Raw genomic sequence first — 18889 nt, forward strand, 5'->3', positions numbered from 1 at the left:
AAGCAGCTTGGCACCGGTGTCGTCGCAGAGCAATGTGTTGTTAAGTGCCTTGCTCAAGGGCACAAACACGCTACCTCAGCTGAGGCTCAAACCAGTGACCTTCAGATCACTAGACCGATGCCTTATCCACTAGGCCACGTGTCAACTAGAGTCATTAACATGAAGAGAATTTCAACATCATTGGTTAAAATTGGAATTTGGAATAGAGCTGAGTTTTCCACAGCAATGCAGGTTTCCTGTTATTGATTGTCTCTCTGCATTGTCACCCTCATCAGCCATACACTGCCATTATCCTTTTGAGCACTAGAGCAACAAGAAGGAGCTGAATCCTTCCCCCCCCCCTCCACCACTTATAACGTTCTTCTCACAATTAATCACTCTTTGCCAATGATGTTAGCCAATTGAGGATAGACAGCGCAAGCCAAAAAGCATTGAATTAAGAGTTTTACTGGAAGTAGTCAAATGAGACAATTATTGTTTGCTTCTTTTCAGTTGTCTGCCTGTTCTGTAGAAAGACTCATTTCTTTGTTCTTTAATGTTGGCCTTGCTTCAAGTCTAACACATTTACCAGTACAAAGTTTACTTTTAGCTTTGAAGGAATGTTTTTGGGTCAGCGGTAATCGACTATATGTTTTCCTCTGAAATGCCACCTTCAACATTTATTTAAAAACTGTTTAAAATTTCATTAAATGAAATAGATTTAACTGAGAGCATTAACAAAATGGTATAATGATCATTGATCAGCTAACCAGCACCTGGAAATCATATACAGGTCTGAAAGATTCCAAAGGGTCACAGTCACCCAGCAAGAATGTTAACCCCATCATGGCAGAATCTCACTTACAAATCTGAACAAAATGCAATAAATTTAAATCAAGATCCTTCACAAGGTGCTGGCAGTGTTGCTAAGATCAATATTTTTCCACATCCACTGAGAAATAGATGAACCACTACTCTCTTGAGCCACTACATGCCATCTGGTGAAGGTGCTCCTGTGCAGAGTAGGACCCAAGCTCCAGGTATTTATCTCAGCTGCATATTGGGGATTTTCAGGAGAGTTTGCAGAAGATGTTCCTCTCATTTGCTTGCTCCTCTTATTATTGTTCGTGGTCAAGATGGAGAGTTTGGGAGGTGTTGCTAAAATAACCCTAGGTGAGCTGTGACACATCTTGTAGATAGTACAAGCTGAAGCTGCGTCATCCAAGCATCAAAGAAGGAGTCATAGAGAGGTATGGTTACAGGCCCTTCAACCCATCAAGTTCATGCTGGCCATCAGTTCCCCATTTGCACTAATCCTGCATTCATCACATTTCTTATTCTCCCACATTCTCGTCAACCCCATCCAGGTCCTACCAAGCACAGGCACGTTGGAACCAAGTTACCGTGACTCATTAACCTACAATGTGGGAGGAAACCAGGGGACCCAGAGGAAGCCCACAAGATCTTGGAGAAAATGTGTAAACTCCCCACAGACAACTCCCAAAGGAAAGAATGGGTGCCAATGAAATATGTTGCTTTTCTGTATGCCTTGCTGTTCTGGTGGACTTTGTGGAGTCAGGAGGTGAGTCACTGGCCACAGAATAACCAGCCTTGACTTACCCATGTAGCAAAAGTATTTATCCATAAATATAAGTTTCCATTCAGTGATGACCCATTCCTTAACCCTTTCTACTCCCCACAATGCTGATGATGGGAAATCAGAAGAAGATAATGTCATTGAATGTTAATGTTAGATGATTAGACTTTCCCTTGTTGAACATTGTCAATGATGATCAGTTTTTGGCTGACTGATATCCTGGTCTTGTGACATGGGCGGCTTCATTATTTATTGAGTTGCAAATAGAACCGAACACTGAACATCAGAAAACATTCCTGGTTCTGTCTTTATGATAGTAGGAGGGGTCATTGATGATATAGCCAGAAGTGTTTGAGCAAGGGATTAAATTCTTTAGAAAGAGTTGGTCAAAGGAATGATTATAAGTGAATGCAAATATGGGGATCTAGTATGTAGCATCACTCCTTGAACTTGTCCAAAAGGTGTGAGGTCATGCAGCCTGTTGGGTGAGAGCAAAAACTGCTGACTAGATGGGCAAATTCACTGCAGCATCAGGTACAGGTTTAAGCCTGGGAAGTGAATAGGGAACAAAACAGTTAAGAGGATAGATACATCCATGAGTTTAGCCTATCTGGTGTCAGAGTTAAAGACATCTCTTTGGGAAGGAAGAGATCCAACTGTTTTGGTCCACGTGGAAACCAAAGATATAATGGGGACAAAGATAGAAGCCTCGCTGAAGGAGTTTGAGAACCAAGGGTCCAAATTAATCATTGTATTACTACCTGACCCAAGTTCAAATTAGCATATGGTCATCAAGGCAGCAAAACAACAATGCAGGGACAAGATTCAGACACAACTTTCCACCAACAACACACGCAGCTTATGGCAAGGTCTGCACACCATCACCGGCTTCAAAGCTAAACGCAATGGAGTTTCCAACATCGATGCCTCTCTCCCAGACGAGCTAAATCTTTTTTTATGCTCGATCTGATGTCGCCAATACTGAGCCCCTGAGGAGACTTGTAGATGATGCGACTGGCAACTTGGTCATCTCTGAGGCTGAAGTGTGCAGGCGTTTCCAATGAGTGGACAGTCGCAAGGCTGCGGGACCGGACGGCATCCCAGGGTGAGTACTCAGGATGTGCACGGCACAACTGGCAGGTGTGTTTACAGAAATTTTTAATCATTCCCTCTCCCAGTGTAGAGTACCCTCCTGCTTCAGAATATCCACCATTGTTCTGGTACCTAAAAAGACCAAGGTAACATGTCTGAATGACTGGCGTCCTGTTGCACGCATCTCAAAAATAAGCAAATACTTCGAGAGGTTGGTCAAGAACTGCACCTGCAGCTTGCTGCCCTCCACATTGGACCCCCCTACAGTTCGCCTACTGACACAACCAACTGACAGATGATGCATTAGCCACAGCTCTACACACCATCCTTACACATCTGGAGAAGGAGGATGCTTATGTGAGAATGCTGTTCTTGGACTACAGTTCAGCATTCAACACCATAATTCCCTCCAGGCTCGACAAGAAGCTCAGAGACCTCGGCCTTCACCGTGCCTTGTGTAGCTGGATCCTGGACTTTCTGTCAGATCGCTTGCAGGTGGTAAGAGTGGGCTCTCTCACGTCTGCCCCTCTGACCCTCATCACAGGTGCCCCTTAGAGCTGTGTCCTAAGCCCCCTCTTTTACTCTCTGCATACCCGTGACTGTGTCGCCACTCACAGCTCCAATTTGCTAATTAAATTTGTTGATGATGCTACACTGATCGGTGTAATCGCAAATAAAAATGAGGCAGCCTACAGTGAAGACATCACCCTGACACAGTGGCATCAAGAAAACAACCTCTCCCCCAATGTCGCAGAAACAAAGGAGCTGGTTGTGGACTATGGGAGGAGTGGAGACAGTCTAACTGTGGTGAACTAGATATACCTGTCTGACTGCTCCTGTGGCTCCTCCCAAGACCCTGCTGACTGCCCCTGTGGCTCCTCCCACAGACCCCTGTATAAAGGCGACTGTGGCCTGCTGCTCTCCCTCATTTTCCCCAGGATGTAGTGTTGTTCTTCAGTCAATAAAAGCCGATATCTCACTTCCTAAGTCTCGGCGTGAGTTATTGATGGTGCATCAATTTTATTGACTGAAAGTTACAACATGGAAACCGCTTTACGCCCAGAACGCCTAGACTTGGACCCCCGAGACCCTGGAGCAGCTCTTGCCTTTTTACACTGGCTGGTGTGCTTCCAATCGTACTTAGAGGAGGTTCGTGCCACCGACTCGGCTGTTCGGCACAAACTTCTCTTCTCGAGGGTCGCCCCAAAAGTTTATTCGTTCATCAGGGACATATCCACCTACGAGGAGGCGCTTGCCGCCCTCCAAAGACAGTACCTGCGGCCAGTAAATCCAGTTTATGCACGGCACCGCTTGGCAACACGAAAACAGCGGCCTACGGAGTCGACTGCTGAATTTCTCCGCGAACTACAGACCCTCGCGCGGGCCTGTGACTGCCAAGCGCTCACAGCGGAACAGCATAAGGAACTCTTGGTCCGAGACGCTTTTGTGACTGGGGTTCGGTCAGTGTGAATCCGCCAGCGGCTGCTGGAAAAAGCTGATCTTACCTTACGCTCCGCGATAGAGACGGCCGATTCGATAGAGGCTGCGCAGTTGTACGCCGAAGAAGTCCAGCCGAGCCATTCCCCGGTTCCGAGTGAATTCGCCAACGCCGCTGCCAGTCGCGGTATCTCAAACCCCACGAATTCGCCAGGTATGAAACTCTGTTACTTTTGTGGGCTTCTGAAACATGCCAGGAACAACTGTCCGGCTCGCGATGCGACTTGTTCCAGCTGTGGGAAGAAGGGCCATTTCGCCAAGGTCTGTAAATCTAAACCGCGCCCGGGGTCGAGCAGCGCTGCGTCTGAGACCTGGGGGCCGCCATTTTGCATGACCGGATGTGGACAACCATCTTTGCCGGCGTCACCAGGCCCCGCCCCCGCCTCGCCATCTTGCATGCCCGGATGTGAGCGGCCAACTTTGCCGGCGTCACCAGGCCCCGCCCCCGACACGCCCCGTTCTACGCTGGCTTCCGTGACCCTCGATCAAAGCGCTCCGCACCAGCTCGCAAGGTCGATGATGGACATCCTGGTGGAGGGGCACAGGACTAGCTGCCTGTTTGACACGGGCAGCACTGAGAGTTTTATTGACCCGGCCACAGTGAAACGCTGCGGACTCGTGACACGGCCGGTCCGTCAGAAGATCACCTTGGCTTCAGGGTCGCATTCCACAGACATCCGGGTGGGTTGTGTAGCGACATTGGTGGTGCAGGGCACAGAATATCGGAACTTTGCGTTCTTGGTCATGCCTCGGCTGTGTGCACCTGTGCTATTGGGGCTGGACTTCCAGAGCCATCTCGAAAGTGTGACTATGGCATATGACGGGCCCCACCCACCACTCACTGTCAGGAATCCTCAGTTTGGTGGGACTTCGCCATATACTCCGTTACCACACGCACATAACATCACCATCTGTGGTCGCGACTGGTCGGACCATGACGCCAACCTCCAACGTTTTTTCCAGGTGGCCAATGCTTTGAACCTCACTTATAACAAGGACAAGTGTGTGTTCAGAACCACACGACTCGCTATCCTTGGGTATGTCGTGGAGAACGGGGTCATTGGCCCTGACCCCGACCGTATGCGCCCCCTGTTAGAACTCCCTCTTCCCACTACTCTCAAGGCCCTCCGGCGGTGCCTGGGTTTTTTTTCCTATTACGCCCAATGGGTTCCCCATTACGCAGACAAGGCCCGCCCCCTGGTCAAGTCTACCACCTTTCCCCTCTCTGCCGAGGCCCGCGCGGCCTTCAGCTGCATTAAAGGGGACATTGCCAAAGCAACGATGCATGCGGTAGACGAGACCATTCCCTTCCAAGTAGAGAGTGACGCCTCTGACGTCGCGCTGGCTGCTACCCTCAATCAGGAAGGCAGGCCAGTGGCGTTTTTTTCTCGTACCCTTCAAGGCTCTGAACTTCGGCACTCCACGGTGGAGAAAGAAGCCCAAGCCATAGTGGAAGCTATTCGGCACTGGAGGCACTATCTCGCCGGCAGAAGGTTCACCTTGCTGACCGACCAGCGCTCGGTTGCGTTCATGTTCAGCAGCCAACAGCGGGGCAAAATCAAAAATGATAAAATTTTGCGATGGAGAATAGAACTCTCCACCTATACTTACGATATCCTGTACCGGCCTGGCAGGCTCAATGAACCGTCTGATGCCCTATCCCGGGGACCGTGTGCTAGTGCCCAGCTCGACCAGCTGTATGCCCTTCATGCCCAACTTTGCCACCCGGGGGTCACCCGGTTTTATCACTTCATTAAAGCCCGGAACCTGCCGTACTCCCTGGAGGACATCAGGACGATGACCAGGGACTGCCAGATCTGCGCTGAGTGCAAACCGCACTTCTACCGTCCTGACACTGCGCAGCTTGTCAAGGCCACCCGCCCTTTTGAGCGACTGAGTATTGACTTTAAGGGCCCCCTTCCCTCCACCGACCGCAATGTCTACTTTCTCAGTATTATTGACGAGTACTCGCGATTCCCCTTTGCCGTTCCCTGCCCCGACACTACTACCACGTCGGTCATAAAAGTCCTGCGCCAGCTCTTCACACTGTTCGGATATCCCTGCTATGTCCACAGTGATAGAGGGTCCTCCTTTATGAGTGACGAGTTGCGCCGGTTCCTGGTTGCTAGGGGCATAGCTACTAGTCGCACCACGAGTTATAATCCCCGGGGGAATGGCCAGGTGGAGAGGGAGAATGCCACAGTGTGGAAGGCCATACTTTTAGCCCTTAAGTCACAAGGGTTGCCGGTCTCCCGATGGCAGGAGGTCCTCCCTGAGGCACTCCACTCTATCCGCTCCCTGTTGTGTACGTCCACTAATGCCACCCCTCACGAACGCTTATTCTCTTTTCCCAGGAAGTCTGTCACTGGGACCACCCTGCCAGTTTGGCTGACGTCCCCGGGGCCAGTGCTGCTGCGTAAACATGCGAGGAGTAATAAGTACTCACCACTGGTCGAGAAGGTTCACCTCCTGCATGCTAATCCCCAGTATGCCTACGTGGTCTTGCCTGATGGGCGGGAGGACACAGTCTCTGTCCGCGACCTGGCGCCCGCCGGAGCAGCAGACCACTACCCCGAGCACTCCACGGTAACTATGCACCCTGTACCCGAGGTGACTCCGCGCGCACCGTGCCCCACACAGACTCCGTATGCGTCTGTTCCAGGGCCCTCGCTCACACGCGAGGGATCCCTGACACCTCCTGTTGGGACAGAATTAACCCACTCTCCGCCTTCGGAGCACACACCACCTCCGGCACCTGTGCCGTCATCACCTCCGGCTCTTGTGCAATTGCAGCCGGAGCTACGTAGATCGCAGCGAACGATTCGACCACCTGATCGACTTAACCTGTAAATATGCTTGGGAATTTTTTTTAAACAAAGGGGGGGTGAATGTGGTGAACTAGATATACCTGTCTGACTGCTCCTGTGGCTCCTCCCAAGACCCTGCTGACTGCCCCTGTGGCTCCTCCCACAGACCCCTGTATAAAGGCGACTGTGGCCTGCTGCTCTCCCTCATTTTCCCCAGGATGTAGTGTTGTTCTTCAGTCAATAAAAGCCGATATCTCACTTCCTAAGTCTCGGCGTGAGTTATTGATGGTGCATCACTAACCCCTATTGACATCAATGGATCTGGGGTTGGGAGGGTGAACAGCTTTAAGTTCCTCGTCATAAACATCACCAAGGATCTCACGTGGTCTATACATACCAGCTGTGTGGTGAAAAATGCACAACAGCACCTCTTTCACCTCAGACAGTTGAAGAAGTTGGGTGTGATCCTAAGAACTTTCTTTAGGGGCACAATTACGAACATCCTGACTGGCTGCATCACTGCCTGGTATGGAACTGTACTTCCCTCAATCGTAAGACTCTGCAGAAAGTGGTGCGGACAGCCCAGCGCATCTGTAGATATGAACTTCTCACTATTAGGGATATTTACAAAGACAAGGTGTGTAAAAAGAGCCTGAAGGATCATTGAAGACCCAAGTCACCCCAACCACAAACTGTATTCATCCAGAAAACAGTACTGCAGCATAAAAGCCAGAACCAACAGTCTCCGGGACAGCTTCTTCCACCAGGCCATCAGACTACTTAAGTCATGCTGACTCAACTATGTTTCTGTGTTATATTGACTATCCTGTTGTACCTATTATTTATTATAAAGTACTATAATTTGCACATTGCACATTTAGACGGAGATGTTGCGTAAGGATTTTTACTCATGTATATGAAGGATGTAAGTAATAAAGTCAATTCAATTTAATTAAATAAGATTTGACAGTTAAATATGTGGCTCAAAGATTTGTGGAGTGGGGTTTATTTAAGTGGCACTGGCACCAGTACTAGGGAAAGAGGAAGTTGTTCTTTTGGAAGGGACCTCTCTGAATTGGGCTTGGATCTGTGACCTAATGAATTGAATAATTTGGACTATATGTTATGGTTTAAATTAAACAGTGAAGAGACGTGGAGTTGAAATTGGATTCTAGTTGAGGGAAATTTAGCAAATTAAAGAGAAATGACATATTTCATTCAGTGAAAAGTATAATGATAACAGTGTATGACACTCAAGGGATAGTGCTTACAAATAAGAATATGCCTCCACTTAGATTCAGAGCAGAGATCGTGGTATGAGCTAACCCAAAAACACTTTCTCTAGGTGTGCATAGCATTTATGTCTGGTAAATGTAACAAAGGCAGACATAGAACAAATGGATGCCAGCTATTGCAGAGGCATGGTAGGAAAGGTGACAATAGTGAGAAATAAACTAGTCTGAATAATTATGGGAGAGATAGGAAAGAGGTGGGCAAAAACTTGATATTAAAGAGTAGGATAAAGGAAGTGGAAAGGGCCTCAGCTATGAAAATCAAACAGCAGATTCAATTTGAAAGCTCCCCAAGGAATAACGATGATTTAGGGCATGGTACTGTGGTGGCATTGTGGTTAACACGATGCTACTACAGCTCAACGTGGTCCGGAGTTTGGAGTTTAATTCTGGTGCAATTCTGTAAAGAGCCTCTGTACGCCCTCCTTGTGGACTGCTTGGGTTTTTCCCAGGTCATCCAGTTTCTTCTCGCAATCCAAAGACGTAGCGGGTAGGTTTGTAAATCGGTCATTGTAAATTGTCCTATGGTTAGGTTAGAGTTAATCAGGTTTGTCAGGGCTTACTGGGGCAGCGTAGCTCGAAGGGCAGGAAGGGCCAGCTCCGCGATGTATCGCTAAATAAATAAAGATTCAGAAATTGGAGGAGCATGGTGACATGGTACAGTCTTGAAAGGGTTATGTATCTGTGGTGAACTACATATACCTGTCTGGACTGCTCCTGTGGCTGCTCCCACAGACCCCTGTATAAAGGCGATTGAGGCCTGAGCCCGGCCTCATTCTCCAGGATGTCGTGTTGTTCATTCTTCCAGTCAATAAAAGCCGATATCTCGCTTCTTACATCTCAGAGTGAGTTATTGATGGTGCATCAGTATCCAAAGTTGCACAAAAATCCAGCCTCAAAGAGTGCTGCTGAAAGATCTGCATGGGCTCTGAGAAAGCTTTAAACCAACTGGTTTACCAAGGTTGGTGAAGCCTAAGCATAAATTATCATTTAGATCATTTTCTATTCTAGAATTCACTGTGCACAAACTTGGGCTTCGGAGCTGCTTATGTGCTACAGACTTCAAAATTTCCCAGGTTTGCCACAGCACAAGAGGAGAGAGTGGAGGGCAGCAGGTGAAGCAAAAGCAAGATCATTATTTGTATCCCTTAGGACTCATTAGGAAGAAGAGAAGAGAAGCAGGTTAAGCAACAGAGAAAAATGGGAGTAGTGAGACCGATGAACAGAAGTGAGATGGTGGTGACGCTCGTAAGCCTGCAGTACAAAATGACACCTGGCTCATGCAGTGCAGAAGGCTCAAGTGTCTGAGAAAAGCAATTAATAGACAGAATCTGTAATTGCTTTGTAGCTGTGACACACTCTGTCAAAGAGGAAAGCAGTATGACAAATCTTGATGTGAAGTTGTAAATAAATCACTTGTGCTTGTGAGGTAATGACATATTGGTTAACACATATTTCAAAGCTGATTTTGTCCTTGGAGAATTTAAACGCAATACTCATTTGCTCTGTGATAGTGACTCACAGATCATCTCCAATACAATGTAATGATCTTATTTCATGGTGACATCAGAGACCCGAGATTAGAGATTGTAATGAAATACAATTCTGCAACTGCTGCTGCCTCACAGTGCCTCGTCAAGAGTCCTGATGAAGGGTCTCGGCCCGAAACGTCGACAGTGCTTCTCCTTGTAGATGCTGCCTGGCCTGCTGTGTTCCACCAGCATTTTGTGTGTTCCTCGTCAAAAGACAGTTTGGAGTTACTGGATTGGATCGGAAACAATCCTACTTAACTCAGTAGAAAACAAAGTATGTCAGTGCAAAGATGGAATTTTGGATTTGTATGTTGGTCGCTCTATTCAGTGCTACCGAGCAGGAACAAGTCTGTGGTATGCTGATCGGTGATGTCCGACCAGCCTGTTATTCTTCCCTGGTGGTGATTTTCTTTCACCAACCCCCAACAACCAGCTATAACATCATAATATATTGGGGCAGAATTAGGCCATTTGGCCAATTGAATGTGCACCTACAGTCTATCATGGCTGATTTATTATCCCTCTCAAATCTATTCTCCTGCCTCCTCCCCACAACATAGAACAACATAAGACATAGAACAGTACAGCAGAGGAACCGATTAAATTGTGCTGAACCAACTAATTTAGTATTCAACTGACTAACTAAACTATTCCTTTCTGCCTATACAATGTCCACATCCTTCCATTGTCTTCACATTCATGTGCCTATCTAAAAGTCTCTTAAAATAATCTGATGTTTCTGCCTCTAGCATCACCCCACACAGTGCATTCCCTATGTAAGAAACTTGCCCCTCACATCTCCTTTGAAATTACCCCTTGCACCTTAAATACGTGCACTCTTGTATTAGACATTTCAACCCGGGGAAAAAATACTGTCAATCTACGCTATGCCTTGCATAATCTTCTAAGCCTCTATCAGATTTCCTGTCGGCCTCCAACACTCCACAGAAAACATCCTACATTTATCTAACCTCTTGTTATAGCACACACCCTCTAATCCAGGCCTCATCCTGGTAAACTTCTTCTACGCCCTCTCCAAAACCTCAACATCTTTCCCATAATGAGGTGACCAGAACTGTATGCAATATTCCAGATGCAGCTTAACTAGAGTTTAAAAAGATGCAACAGAACTTCCTGACTTTTGAACCCAATGCCTTGAATCACAAAACCAAGCATGTCATATGCCTTCTTAACCACCCTATTGACCTGTGTAGCCACTTTCAGAGAGCTATGAACTTGGACCCCAGGATCTCTCTGCTCATCAGTACTGTTAAGGATCTTATACTTAACAGTGTACTGGCTCTTTGCATTTGAATTACCAAGGTAAAACACTTCACATTTGGCCGGATTAAGCTCCACCTATCATTTCTCTACCCTTGTCTGCAACTGATCTATAATCCTGTTGTATTCCTTGCCAGGCTTCTATGCTATCCACAACACCACCAATCTTGATATCATCTGCAAAGTTACTAATACACCATTTTAGACCACAAAACTAAAAGACATGGAAGCAGAATTAGGCCTTTTGGACCATTGAGTCTGCTCCGTAATTTCAACATGGCTGACCTATTTCCCTCTCAACCCCATTCTTCTTCTTTCTCTCCATGACCTTTCACACCCTGACTAATCAAGAACCTGATAACCTCTGCCTTAAGTTCCCCCAGTGAGCTGGCTTCCATAGACTCCTGCAGCAATGAATTCCTCTGGCTAAAGCAATTCCTCCTTATCTCTGTTCTAAATGGGCGTCCCTCCATTTTGAGGCTGTGCCCTTTGGATTTAAACTCCCTCACCACAAGAAGCTTCCTGTTCACATTTTCATCCGGGTCATTTATATACGTACATCGCAAACAGCATGGGTCCCAGTACAGAACTCTATGGAACATTAATAATCACAGACGGACCTCTATCTAGGATAGGTCCCATCAACCACCACCCTCTGCCTTCTATGGGCAAGCCAATTCTGAATCCAAATGGCCTATTCACCATGAACCCCATGCATCTTAATCTTCTGCATGAGCTTCCCATAGGGACCTTATCAAACGCCTTACTAAAGTCCATGTGGACAATATCCATTGCTGTACCTTCATCAATCACGCTTGTCATGTCATCAAAAAGCTTGATCAAGTTAGTAAAACACGACTTGCCCTGCACAAAGCCATGCTGGCTCTCCCTAATATGGTTTTCCAGACTCTCATGAATCCTATCTCTATGAATTCTTTCCTGTAACATCCCTACCAATGGCATGAGACTCACCAGTCTATAGTTTCCAGGATTATCCCTGATTCTCTTCTTAAATAATGGAACAACATTAACCACTCACCAGTCCTCTGGGACTTCACCTGTAGCTAGAGAGGACACAAAGCTATTGATCAAGGCCCCAGCAATCACTTCTCTTGCCTCTCTCGATAACCCGGGGTAAATCCCATCAGGTCCTGGGGACTTATCCACTCCAATGCTCTTTAAGAGACCCAACAGTACCTTCTCTGTTACCACAAAATGTCCAAGCGTATTGATACCGTCTGCACTGATCTCTCTATTCTTCACATGCTTCTCCTTGGTAAATAGTGATCTAAAGTATTGTACTCATTAAGGACCTCACCCACATCCTCCACCTCCAAGCAAATGTTCCCTCTTTATCCTTGAGTGGTTGCCCCCCCCCCCCCCCGTTTTCCTCCAGCTAACGATTTATGCATAAGACACATTGGGATTTTCTTTAGTCCTACTTGCCAAGGACTTCTCATGGCCCCTCCTGGCTTTCCCAATTTCCTGCTTGAGTTCTTTTTTGGCCTCATTGTAAGTCCTCAAGGGCTCTGTTTGAGTCTAGCTTCTAAGCTTTACATACTTTTCCCTTTTTCTTCTAGACTAAATTCATCACCTCTGTCAACATTCAAGGTACTCTCACCATTGACAGACATACTATTCAAGAACCTATCAACCTCCGCATTAAATACTTTCAATGACTTGGCGTCCACAGCCATCTGTAGCAATGAATTCCACAGGTTCACCACCCTCTGGCTAAAGAAATTCCTCCTCATCCTTGGCTAACTTGGCGCTCCGGAATGGGACATGAGGGGACATGTGAGTTCTATTTTACCCACATTTGAGCTGCTACTGTGCGACTTTAGTGATTCTGGAGCCAATGATGTTGCCCTCGGATCCACGCCATCCCACCAGTATATGAACTCTCTGTTCTGCTGGTGAGATTGAACCTGCCCATGAATGATAATGGCCAAGTCTGGGATGCTGGCTTGGAGATTTGACACTGTGAGTATGACAAACAACATTGCCAACCAACCTGTGGGACAGTTCTCACAATTTAAACACAAGTTGAGCAATCGAGGTCAGGTGACCAAGCAGTTTGAAAAGCTCAAACAAATAAATAGAGGGTTACTTCAAGCGGAGCGGCCAGTGAGTGCGTGGGCCAGTGAAGGAGTGGAGATTTGAGGCTTTGACTCGAGAGATTCTGGCAGTTTTGGCGGTTGGACTGCGCAATCAAGTCAATCAAGATTTGAATAGCTCAGCAGAAAGCCATTGATTAGACAATGAAGATTTGAATAGCTCAGACTCAGCAGAAAGCAACTAATTGGGCAATCAAGGTCAGGTCACCAAGCAGTTTGAAAAACTCAAACAAATTAATAGAGGGGTAGCTCAAGTGGAGCAGCCTGTGGAAAGTGACCAGTGAGTTGGTGGGCCAGTGAAGGAGTGGAGACTTGAGGCTTTGACTCGAGAGGCTTTGACGAGAAGAGGCTGAGGACGAGTTTCACTCCAAGTGAGGAAAGGCCGGGTAAGCTCCTTTCAAAGGAGAAAGTTTCAAAAATTGAGGCAAGTATTGGGTAGGTCATGACAGCTGAGATCGGCCCCGTGGTTTGTTCATCCTGCAGCATGTGGGAAATCAGGGATACTTCTAGTGTCCCTGACGACTATGTGTGCAGGAAGTGTGTCCAGCTGCAGCTTCTGGCAGACCGCATTGAGCGTCTGGAGCTGCGATTGGATTCATACTGGAGCATCCGCGATGCTGAGAAAGTCGTGAATAGCACGTTCAGTGAGTTGGCCACACTGCAGGTAAAGGCTACACAGGCAGAAAGGGAAGGGGTGGCCACTAGACTGTGTAGCAGTAGGCAGGTAGTGCAGGAGTCCCCTGGGGTCATCTCCCTCCTAAACAGATATACTGTTTTGGATACTGTTGGGGGAGATGTCTCATCAGGGGAAGGCAGCAGCAGGCGAGTTCATTGCACCATGGGTGGCTCTGCAGCACAGGAGGAAAGGAAAAGGAGTGGGAGAGCTATAGTGATAGGGGATTCGATTGTAAGGGGAATAGATAGGTGTTTCTGCAGCCGCAAACGAGACTCCAGGATGGTATGTTGCCTCCCTGGTGCAAGGGTCAAGGATGTCTCTGAGTGGCTGCAGGACATTCTGGAATGGGAGAGTGAACAGCCAGTGGTCGTGGTGCACATAGGTACCAACGATATAGGTAAAAAACGGGATAAGGTCCTACAAGGTGAATTTAGGGAGTTAGGAGATAAACTAAAAAGTAGGACCACAAAGGTAATAATCTCTGGATTACTACCAGTGCCACGTGCTAGTCAGAGTAGAAATAGGAGGATATTTCAGATGAATACGTGGCTTGAAAAATGGTGCAAGGGAGAGGGATTCAAATTTCTGGGGCATTGGAACCAGTTCTGGGGGAGGTCTGCACCTGGGCTGGACTGGAACCAATGTCCTAGGGGGAGCGTTTGCTACTGCTGTTCAGGAGGCTTTAAACTAATGTGGCAGGAGGATGGGAACAAGTGCAGAGAGACAGAGGGGTGTAAAATGAGGGTAGAAGCAAAAAGTAGTAAGGTGAAAAGTAAAAGTGACAGGCAGGCAAATCCAGGGCAAAAAGCAAAAAGAGCCACTTTTCAACATAATTGTATAAGGGCTAAGAGTGTTGTAAAAACAAGCCTGAAGGCTTTGTGTGTCAATGCGTGGAGCATTCATAACAAGGTGGATGAATTGAATGTGCAGATGATTATTAATGAATATGATGTAGTTGGGATCACAGAGACATGGCTCCAGGGTGACCAAGAATGAGAGCTCAACATCCAGGGATATCCAATATTCAGGAAGGATAGACAGGAAAGAAAAGGAGGTAGGGTAGCATTGCTGGTTAGAGAGGAGATTAACGCAAGAGAAAGGAAGGACACTAGCCTGGAGGATGTGGAATTGATATGGGTAGAGCTGCATAACACTAAGGGGCAGAAAACGCTGGTGGGAGTAGTGTACAGGCCACCTAACAGTAGTAGTGAGGTTGGGGATGGCATTAAACAGGAAATTAGAAATGCGTGCAATAAAGGAACAGTAGTTATAATGGGTGACTTCAATCTACATATCGATTGGGTGAACCAAATTGGTAAGGGTGCTGAGGAAATGGATTTCTTGGAATGTATGCGGGATGGTTTTCTGAACCAACATGTCGAGGAACCAACTAGAGAGCAGGCCATTCTAGATTGGGTATTGAGCAATGAGGAAGGGTTAGTTAGCAATCTAGTTGTGCGAGGCCCCTTGGGTAAGAGTGACCATAATATGGTGGAATTCTTCATTAAGATGGAGAGTGACATAGTTAATTCAGAAACAAAGGTTCTGAACTTAAAGAAGGGTAACTTTGAAGGTATGAGACATGAATTAGCTAAGATAGACTGGCAAATGATACTTAAAGGGTTGACGGTGGATATGCAATGGCAAGCATTTAAAGATTGCATGGATGAACTACAACAATTGTTCATCCCAGTTTGGCAAAAGAATAAACCAGGGAAGGTAGTGCACCTGTGGCTGACAAGGGAAATTAGGGATAGTATCAAGTCCAAAGAAGAAACACATAAATTAGCAAAAAAGAGTGGCACACCTGAGGACTGGGAGAAATTCAGAGACCAACAGAGGAGGACAAAGGGCTTAATTAGGAAAGGGAAAAAAGATTATGAGAGAAAGCTGGCAGGGAACATAAAAACTGACTGTAAAAGCTTTTATAGATACGTGAAAAGAAAAAGATTGGTCAAGACAAATGTAGGTCCTTTACAGTCAGAAACAGGTGAATTGATCATAGGGAACAAAGACATGGCAGACCAATTGAATAACTACTTTGGTTCTGTCTTCACTAAGGAGGACATAAATAATCTTCCGGAAATAGTAAGGGACCAAGGATCTAGTGAGATAGAGGAATTGAGGGAAATACATGTTAGTAGGGAAGTGGTGTTAGGTAAATTGAAGGGATTAAAGGCAGATAAATCCCCAGGGCCAGATGGTCTGCATCCCAGAGTGCTTAAGGAAGTAGCTCAAGAAATAGTGGATGCATTAGTGATAATTTTTCAAAACTCCTTAGATTCTGGATTAGTTCCTGAGGATTGGAGGGTGGCTAATGTAACCCCACTTTTTAAAAGAGGAGGGAGAGAGAAACCGGGGAATTAGAGACCGGTTAGTCTGACATCGGTGGTGGGGAAAATGCTAGAGTCGGTTATCAAAGATGTGATAACAGCACATTTGGAAAGAGGTGAAATCATCGGACAAAGTCAGCATGGATTTGTGAAAGGAAAATCATGTCTGATGAATCTTATAGAATTTTTTGAAGATGTAACTAGTAGAGTGGACAGAGGAGAGCCAGTGGATGTGGTATATTTAGATTTTCAAAAGGCTTTTGACAAGGTCCCACACAGGAGATTAGTGTGCAAACTTAAAGCACACGGTATTGGGGGTATGGTATTGATGTGGATAGAGAATTGGTTGGCAGACAGGAAGCAAAGAGTGGGAGTAAATGGGACCTTTTCAGAATGGCAGGCAGTGACTAGTGGGGTACCGCAAGGCTCAGTGCTGGGACCCGAGTTGTTTACAATATATATGAATGATTTAGATGAGGGAATTAAATGCAGCATCTCCAAGTTTGCGGATGACACGAAGCTGGGCGGCAGTATTAGCTGTGAGGAGGATGCTAAGAGGATGCAGGGTGACTTGGACAGGTTAGGTGAGTGGGCAAATTCATGGTAAATGCAATTTAATGTGGATAAGTGTGCGGTTATCCACTTTGGTTGCAAGAACAGGAAAACAGATTATTATCTGAACGGTGGTCGATTAGGAAAAGGGGAGATGCAACGAGACCTGGGTGTCATTGTACACCAGTCATTGAAGGTGGGCATGCAGGTACAGCAGGCGGTGAAAAAGGCAAATGGTATGTTGGCATTCATAGCAAAAGGATTTGAGTACAGGAGCAGGGAGGTTCTACTGCAGTTGTACAAGGCCTTGGTGAGACCGCACCTAGAATATTGTGTGCAGTTTTGGTCACCTAATCTGAGGAAAGACATTCTTGCCATAGAGGGAGTACAGAGAAGGTTCACCAGATTGATTCCTGGGATGGCAGGACTTTCATATGAAGAAAGACTGGATCGACTAGGCTTCTACTCACTGGAATTTAGAAGATTGAGGGGGGATCTTATTGAAACGTATAAAATTCTAAAGGGATTTTACAGGCTAGATGCAGGAAGACTGTTTCCGATGTTGGGGAAGTCCAGAACGAGGGGTCACAGTTTAAGGATAAAGGGGAAGCCTTTTAGGACTGAGATGAGGAAAAACTTCTTCACACAGAGAGTGGTGAATCTGTGGAATTCTCTGCCACAGGAAACAGTTGAGGCCGGTTCATTGGCTATATTTAAGAGGAAGGTAGATATGGCCCTTGTGGCTAAAGGGATCGGGGGTATGGAGAGAAAACAGGTACAGGGTTCTGAGTTGGATGATCAGCCATGATCATACTGAATGGCGGTGCAGGCTCGAAGGGCCGAATGGCCTACTCCTGCACCTATTTTCTATGTTTCTAAGTCCTAAAATATTAGTGTTGAGAGTTTTTCTGAGTTGTGTACACCTTTGCCATGATTGAGCTTGATGGCTATGTTCATATCTGCAATGATGGCAGTTATATTTTTCTGTGTATTGTCTTGCTGGCTATTTCAAAAGTCAACCAGGAGACTACTGCATTGCTCTATTACACCATTAAACAGATCAGAGTTCGATCAATGGTTGTAACAACAACTAAATTTTATGGAGCACACTATTTCACAAACCTTCTCAGGAGTGTAATTAAACAGAACTTAACTCAGAGCTAGAAAAGCAGGTATTAGGACAAATGTTTTTGGAACCTCCTTAAGAAGTGGGAAATCAAGAGTTAACTTCCTGGGTTTAGTGCACAGTTGACTAAATTTATTACTTGGTTGATTGGTTTACTGTGGAGGTCATTGGTTTCATGTCTGGATAACTGGCTTGGTGTTCAGGTTGCTAGCTTAGCATCTAAGTGGCTGATTCCGTGCCCAGGTTGCTGGTTTAGCGTCTGGGTAGATGCTTTGTTACCTGGGTAGTCGAAGGCACTGTAATGTCTGGTCGAGTTCTGGAAATCAGAGATGTACATGAAGGATAGAATCGGAAGTTCACAAAAGATCTTGGTGGAACAGGCAGAGGCACTTAGAGACATAGAAATAGAGAACACGAGATGAGGAACAGGCCATTTCGCACATCCAGTCTTTTCAATGCAATGATTAACCTCAATATCATGTTCACACTCTCTTTCCATATCTTGTGATGTCTGTTGTATCCAGAAATACATCCTTTTGCTTTCTTAAATATATTCAGGGATTAGACCTTTACACCTTCTATGCAGAGATTATCCCCTATTCATCATATACCGAGCGCAGTAATTTCCCATTATCTCCGTCTGAAGCCTCTTGCATTGTAATCTGAGAATGTGTCTTCTCATTCTAGACACACAGCCTGGGGGGAGCACCTTCCCCACACCCAGTCTCTCTTGCACTGTCAGAATTTTTGTTTTAACATGATCTCCTCTCATTTTTGTAAACTGCAGCAAATAATGATTTGGCTGATCCAACCTTCCCTCATACAACAATCAATCTGGTAAGCTTTCAGGCAAAGGCTTTGAAGGGATGAAAGCAAAATTGGAAGCCCTTAATGGGCAGCAAGCACAGGGGTACAAATAAACTGACAGAAAAGTCACAAATGCAAACACATACTGCACGTAATCAGTTATGAACAGTCTTTATGTATAAGATTAGCTCCGAACCACAA

The 18889-nt window shown here is 46.2% G+C and overlaps 1 protein-coding gene across 3 annotated transcripts in view; it reads right to left on the bottom strand.

Annotated features, from left to right (window-relative positions):
- fkbp16 (FKBP prolyl isomerase 16) overlaps window positions 1–18889 on the bottom strand; it is a 222544-nt gene that overhangs the window by 143997 nt on the left and 59658 nt on the right. The window lies entirely within an intron of this gene.

The sequence above is a fragment of the Hemitrygon akajei genome, chromosome 30, assembly GCF_048418815.1.
Source record: "Hemitrygon akajei chromosome 30, sHemAka1.3, whole genome shotgun sequence".
Taxonomy (NCBI): Eukaryota; Metazoa; Chordata; class Chondrichthyes; order Myliobatiformes; family Dasyatidae; genus Hemitrygon; species Hemitrygon akajei.